The following is a 7,687-nucleotide window of genomic DNA, read 5'->3' as shown; positions in this document are numbered from 1 at the left end:
CGCATGCCGACTGGCACTGAGGTTGGTGACTTTGGTGGCCAGGCTTTTAGTTGTTGGGGGAAACATGAATGACGTCACTCCAGTAAGATTTACTGCCCGCCAGGAGCATTTCCAGCCCCTGACCACTGTGCACTAAAAGAACCTCCAAAGCTAACTTACAAGTGCTTTGCTTTCTTGTAACCTCACAGCCAACACTGAGTCCCTGGGAACTGGCCACTGCCCCCAGTTCCTCTGGTTTTTATCCAGTGCTGCTTAATTTTCACTTATCCATCTTGTTCGGCTCCATTCAATACCTTAGTTCTGTTTCTATAGGTAGCTCATTTAATAATAAATGTATTCATTTAATTTTATTTTGTGCCGTCTCTATGAGTCTTGCTAATCTTGAACTGCTGGGATCCTGATGGCTTCTCTCACAAGCTGGAATCACAGGCATGCATCACCATATCCAGTGAACTTCAAGGTATAAAATCGAATTAAAAACAAAAGAGAACAAAGCAAGATGGAGCTGCAGGGGATAAAGACGGCTCAGAGACAGGATACTTGCTCAGTCTGTACAAGGCCATGGATTAGAAGCCCAGAACTGGATAAAAAAGTGAGATAGGACCTTACTATGATGCTCAGGTTGGCCTCAAAAGCCTAGGCTCAAATGATCCTTTGGCTTGGGAGTCTGCAAGCCTGGCTGGATTTAAATTTTAAAAATTAAGACTTTATCACTACTCTGTGAAATACAATTCAAAATTGTTTTTAGTTCATCACTTCAGACTGTCAAACCTTTCAGTTTTGATATTCTTCTCCAATTTATTAGATAACTTTTCAAGTTTTATGAAAACCTCACTCCCCAGAGCCCAGTGTTTCCACTCTCTCTTCTGAGGAATTGAGGGAAAATGAGGGAGTTTTGAATTGTGTTACTAATGACCTCTTTCCAAGTTGCAAGTGGCTCATTAATCAATCCTCTTTTGTTATCATTGTTCCATCAACTCTGTTGTCATTGTTCAATAACGGATGAACTCAGCTAGTAAGTCACCATCCCACCTATAGAAATAGAAACATATCCCCTTGTGCTTTTAGAAAGACAACCCATTTTTATTACAAGTTTATTTGAATGTAAATGTATGCTCATACTCACACCATGGTGTGTGTGTTTCAGTGAACAAACAACTTGCAGGACTCTTTCTTTCTTCCTTTCTTTCTTTTTCTAAGTGTTCCAGGAATCAAGCTCAGATCATCCAGTTTAGCAGCAATCACCTTTACCCATGGAGTCATCCTTTCAGCCTAAAATCATATTCTTGAACTTTGAATACATTTTCCTGTCCTTGTTAATTTGGCCTGGATTATTCTCAGTGAACCCACTGAGAATCATTACATTCCCTCCTAAATGCTCGCAGACCATTTTTTTTTTTTTTTTTAAAGATTTATTTATTTACTATATGTAAGTACACTGTAGCTGTCTTCAGACACTCCAGAAGAGGGCATCAGATCTTGTTACGGATGATTGTGAGCCACCATGTGGTTGCTGGGATTTGAACTCCGGACCTTCGGAAGAGCAGTCGGGTGCTCTTACCCACTGAGCCATCTCTCCAGCCCGCTTGCAGACCATCTTATCTACCTGCTTGTCCCGCTACAAACCTGCCATCTTCCCTCTTAGTTATTGTCTAAGAATTTATGTAGAATTATAAAAAGAAATTCAATTACAAAGGCAAAACTATTCAAATCTCTCTCTCTCTCTCTCTCTCTCTCACACACACACACACACACACACACACACACACACACACACAAGTAGAAAAGACAGCAGCAGCACACACAGAATTTTCACTTGGAAATATATAACATGGATTTTACATGTCTGTTTGGAGTGGACAAACAGTTTAAACATATCATTAATAGCATGACACGTAGCTCAAATCAACTAAACCAGACTTTTGTTAGTACCCGTTCCCTAGGTAGTTATGCTTTTGCATTTATCTGTGTACATCCATTTTACTTTTGTGTTTTGAGACAGGGTATCACTATGCAGCCTGGAACTAGCTATGCAGGACAGACTAGACTCAGACTCATAATAGAGACCTTCCCACTTCTACCTCTCCAGGGCTGGGTTATAGGTATGCACCACCATGCCTGACTTATTTATTTACTTTTTGAGGCAGGATCTCATGTAGCCAGGCTGGCCTTAAACTAGTTGGATAGCAGATGATGACCTTGAATTGTCGATCCTCCTCTCTCCACAGACCAAGTGCTGGGATTGTAGGTCTGTGTTATCTCAACCAGATTTTTTAAAAGAAAAAAAAAAAAAGGAATTCAGTTAATTTATTTATATTATTTTTTTGAGGCAGGGTCTCTTGCTGTCCTGCCTGACTTTAAATTGTATATAGCTGTATTAGTCAGAGTTCTCTAGGGTCACAGACCTTGTGGGCAGTCTCTATATAGTAAGGGAATTTGTTGTTGACTTACAGTCTATAGTCCAACTCCCCAACAATGGTCAGCAGCAACTGTGAATGGAAGTCCAAGGATCTAGCAGTTGCTCAGTCCCACAAGGCAAGCAAGTGAAGAAGAGAGAATCTTCCTTCTTCCAATGTCCTTATGTAGATCTCCAACAGAAGGTGTGGCCCAGATTAAAGGTGTATACTAACACACTTGGATCTGAAACTTTCTTTGTCCCAGATGACCTTGAACTCAGAGATCTCCTTGACTTGATCTTCTGGGATTCATAGCCACTGTGCCTCAAGATCTCCATGCCAAGATCCAGGTGAGAAACTTGTATCTCCCAACTTCAAGATCAGGATCACAGGTGAGCCTTTCAGTTCTGGATTGCAGTTCCTTCCAGATATAGTCAAGTTGACAACCAGGAATAGCCACTACAGAAACCAAAGTTGATCTTGGACCTCTGATCTGCCTGCCTCTGCTTTCCAAGTGTTGGATGATAGACATGTGCTACCATGTCTTACTGACTTTGGTTTTTTAAAGGAGGAAGCGAGCAGATCCTGCTGCCCAATTATGAGAGAGCCCCTCCTGTGGATTTACCTGCAACTCAATAGAATTTGGGATTATGTCAGATCCTGATTAGCCCAAAGTAGGTCTAGAAGAGCTAGTCTAATGGATGTCTGTGGGTGCTCTTCTCATGGTCTGACCTATTCTTGGATGACCACAAGGATCTGGTAGAAAGGACATAGTACTGTGTTTCCCACAATTCCCTGTGAATGCCACTGCTGCAGTAGGAGTAGCCACAGGAGTCTGGACTAGCTGAGCTCTCTAATAAAGACCTAGACTTCAGATGATCAGTTTTGCATATAAAATGAGGATGAAATTATGAAAGTTTATGGCAAATGAATGGATCTGGAAGTTATTAAGAGAGGTGACTCAGACTCAGAAAGACAAATGTCATTTTCTCTAACATGTACACACACATACACACCACACACACACACACACACACACATGCTGTTGAGGAAGGGAGAAGAGGGCAAAAAGACACGTGCCATATGAACATGGAAAGAAGGTTACGGCATAGGTAGGAGGATACAATGAGGGGACAAGGACAAGGGGTTAGAAGGAAGAAGGAAGAAGGAAAAATCAATAGTGGCAAATTCTGTTTGAAAAATCTCACAATGAAAGCTAACACTTATTATATTAACTAAAACTTTAAAATTAAAAATACATAAGTAGAAAAGGTTAAGGAAACTTACTACAACATATATTTATCATCTGACAATGACCTGTTGGTTATCAGGCAGAGACCACAGCAGGAGTACCTGGGGTGAAAGTATGGATGGTTTCATTCTAATGTGATATCTGTTTGTTCGTAACATGTTATCAGTTCTCTGAGTGTTTCATACAATGTATTTTGAGTATATTCATCCCTTCCCCAGTTGCTCCCAGATCCAACCCCCCTTTCTTACCCACCCAACTCTGAGTCTTCTGTTTTTTTTTTTTTTTTTTTATAGATTTTTTTTAGTCCTGTTTGTGCTTCCTTGAGAGTGTGGCTATCCTTTGGAGCTTGGTTGACCTACCAGCAGTCACACCACTGAAGAATGCTCCTTCTCCTTCTCCTAACAACTATCAACTGAAAAGAGGACCATGACTGGGGGCTGGGGGGGTGGTGGCGAGGCTTTGAAGACAAAACCTAAATGAGATATTTGTATAGACATGCACACTATTAAAACATAGTTTTAAATGCCAACATTTTATTTAACCCAGATGAAAGACAATTGTTCTAGATGGTTCTAAACAGTAAAATTTTAGCATAAAAAGAAAGAAGGAATGGAGTGTATATAATTTTCCTTCTGCTTTTATTTCCTATACAGAAAACTTGAAGATTTTCTGGGAAGTGCTAGGTACAAAATTTCAAGCAAGATGTTGCAATTTCTAATATTTGCTCTATTTTGTTATTCTGTTAAGTATTACCTAAGAAAATCTTTTATTGTAGTATATATTTTCTCCATTTTTCTGAAAGCTTTAAAAACACCACCTGATCAGTTGCCCAAATGAACTCTTAGTTCATAGTCTAGGTAGTTTCCTTCCAGTGGTGGAGAGCCAATGCCACTAAAATTAGAATTCCTTTACACTTTGTAGCAGATGCCTGAACCACTGAGCCCATTTCTTAGTTCAAAAGAAGCGACTCTGGGCAACTTTTGGACACGCAGACACTTTCACATCTCCAATGTCTGTATCCTGGTTACTTTTTATTGTCAACTTGCCACAACCTAGACTCAACTAGAAGAAGGAGTCTCAACTGAAGACTTGTCTTTATCTGATTGGTCACTAGCTATGTCTGTGAGAGTCTTTGTTCATTGATGATTGATGGTGAAGGACTCAGCCCACTGTGGGTGGCATCATCCTTACACAGGTGTAAGAAACCTAGCAAATCATGAGCCAGACAGTGAGTGAGTCAGAAAAGGAGTTCCTCTATGGATTCTGCCTTGAGTTTCTTTCCTGACTTCCCTCAAGTGATGAGGTGGGAAGTATAAGCCAAATAAATCCTTTCCTCTCAAAGTTACTTTTGGTCATGGTCTTTATTATAGAAATAATAAAAAGTTCTAGTTTACAATAGAAGGCAAACTAGAACACTGTGCATGTCTGTGTCTACCTGGGGACTTGTGCTAGTACCACAGAATTTGCACAAGGAAGTGTATAAATGTGAAGTATTTAATGTTCCTGGTATGGTACTGACAACCAAGCACAGCCCTTCCCCCCTTCTTCCTCTCTCCTTTCCTCCCTGACTTGGAGCTTTCCAGGTAAACTTGGCTCCATTTTCTTTCCCCAGCACTGAGATTATCAGCATGTTCTAACCTGCTCAGCACTTTTTCAGATAGCTTCTAGGGATCAAATGTAATGTTCTTCTTTGACAAACACTTTACAGACCAAGCTACCCTTGACCCTGCTAACAAACATGATGCATATCCTACATAAGTTCTCAGAAGATTCTCCAGGAAACCTCAGCTGTCCCAGGACCGTAATATGCTCAGCAATATAGGCTTTTTCACAGTCTTGTTTCAGAGTCTACTTTAGGACACAGTTAGTCCCTTACACTAATCCTACTAAACTCTCAGTGCCTTGATTAGGAATTAACTGTTTGCAGGATGTCACGTTTGGCAGCCCAGGCAAGGAGGCGGTGGAGTAGAGAGCAAGGGTGCTGTAGTGGACTAAGCACAGGACTGAATCAGAGATCTCAAGTCTGAGCTAGGTCTTCATGAATTGTTCCGACATGTCCTGCAGTTGGCCTGAAAAGCTTGGCTCTTATAATATCATGGCATGAGCTACACAGCCAAGAGTCCTCCTTGGGACACACAGCACTTTTCCTACCTCTATTTGTTGGCGAGATCTAAACTCAGTCTTCAGACTCCTTCTCTTGGTACCAAAGCCATTCTCTTCAGGACTTTATCCTGTCATGTGATTTAGTAACACACATGCACACACGCACACACGCACATGGGGGGGGGATTTCACACCATATACCTTTAGTACCTTTAACCTGACCTTCTCCTGTGAACTTTAGTGCTCTGCAGCATCTCTACTTGTTTACCAAATAGGCATCAACTAAACATATCCACAACTTGATCCTTGATTTCTTACCTACCCACTCCCCTTACCCACATCTCTGACAGTATGGAGTAGTTCCATTTTGTTTCCTGTCTTTCTTTTCTTTTTCTTTTTCTTTTTCTTTTTCTTTTTCTTTTTCTTTTTCTTTTTCTTTTTCTTTTTCTTTTTTCTTTTAATTTATTTTATGAGCATTGGTGTTTTGATAGCATGCATGTCTGTGTGAGGGTGTCAAATCCCCTGGAACTGGAGTTACAGATAGTTGTAAGTTGTCATATGGGTGCTGGAAAAAAAAAAACAAAAACCCAGGTCCTATGGTAGAGCAGTTAGTGTTCTCAACCACTGAGTCATCTCTCCAGCACCCCCCCCCCATTTTGTTTTCTTAACCCTCAGCCATATTTATTTCCTCACTGTTTCAATATTCAATTGATCATTAACTCTTGCCCACCCTGACCTCCACTCCCACCCACACTACACACATGTCAAAATATATTTTTCATATGCAGTGTACTTGTCTATGGTTAATTTGGGCAGACCAATAGTATAAATTCCACTGTAAACTGAATGATCTTAGACTAGCATTTTCTACAATTTTGTTACTATTTCTCTTATGCTTCTATCTCCTCTGAACCCCATCTTTCTCATTTGGCTATAGTCTCACTGTGCCTCTATGTCTTATGGAATTCTTATATTTGTTCTTCCTTCTTCCTAGAATTCTCTGCTGTCATACATCCTTAGGGTCACTCTCCTCAGCAAGGTCTCATCTCAGATATCACTACATTGAGATGCCTTCCTTCACCTCTGTCATGCTAACTTCCTACATAAAGACATACCTCCATGTAAGCACACATACACATGTATGTAAGCACACTTGCACATGTGTGTCCCTGTTAGCGCTACCTTATATGGCTTATTTTATGTATCTTCCTCTCTCCCAACCGGAGTATGTGTTCTATGAAATCAGTTAATTTGACTTATTTCCTGTGTATGCCTGGCACTCTACCATACTTTCTGGTATCAAACACTCAACAAATATACTATGAATGACGTAATGAACTAATTACCAATCAGGGGATATTGGCTTGCAAAATTTTTAATCTGCCTTTCCTGCAAGAACATCTCAGTTGACAAAAAGTATACAAGATCTGTTATAGTTTATTTCAGAAAGGACTTTAACTGCGTGTGCATGTGTGTGGTTATGCATACCCAAACACAACTATCCACAGTGACCAGAAGAGGGTATTGGACTACTTGAAGCCAGAGCTAAAGGCTCGGGGAGCTACCTGATGTGGGTGGTGCTGGCCACCGGATGTTTTGAAAGAGCAGCCAGTGCTCTTAACCAGTGTGTAGAGAGTTGAGAGATGGAGTGAGCCATCTTTATAGCCTTTCCTTCATTTTAAATTTTAGTCTTTCGAAGTTGCCTATCAACTCAGATTTTGTTAGGGCATATTAACTGGAGCACTTATTTTTTTAATTATTATTTTTTTAAAGATTTATTCATTTATTCTATGTAAGTACACTGTAGCTGTCCTCAGACACTCCAGAAGAGGGAGCCAGATCTCATTACAGATGGTTGTGAGCCACCATGTGGTTGCTGGGATTTGAACTCAGGACCTTCAGAAGAGCAGTCAGTGCTCTTAACTGCTGAGCCATC

The sequence above is a fragment of the Mus pahari genome, chromosome 6, assembly GCF_900095145.1.
Source record: "Mus pahari chromosome 6, PAHARI_EIJ_v1.1, whole genome shotgun sequence".
NCBI lineage: Eukaryota > Metazoa > Chordata > Mammalia > Rodentia > Muridae > Mus > Mus pahari.
The sequence above is the reverse complement of the archived record's forward strand: the minus strand, read 5'-3'. Positions refer to the sequence as shown.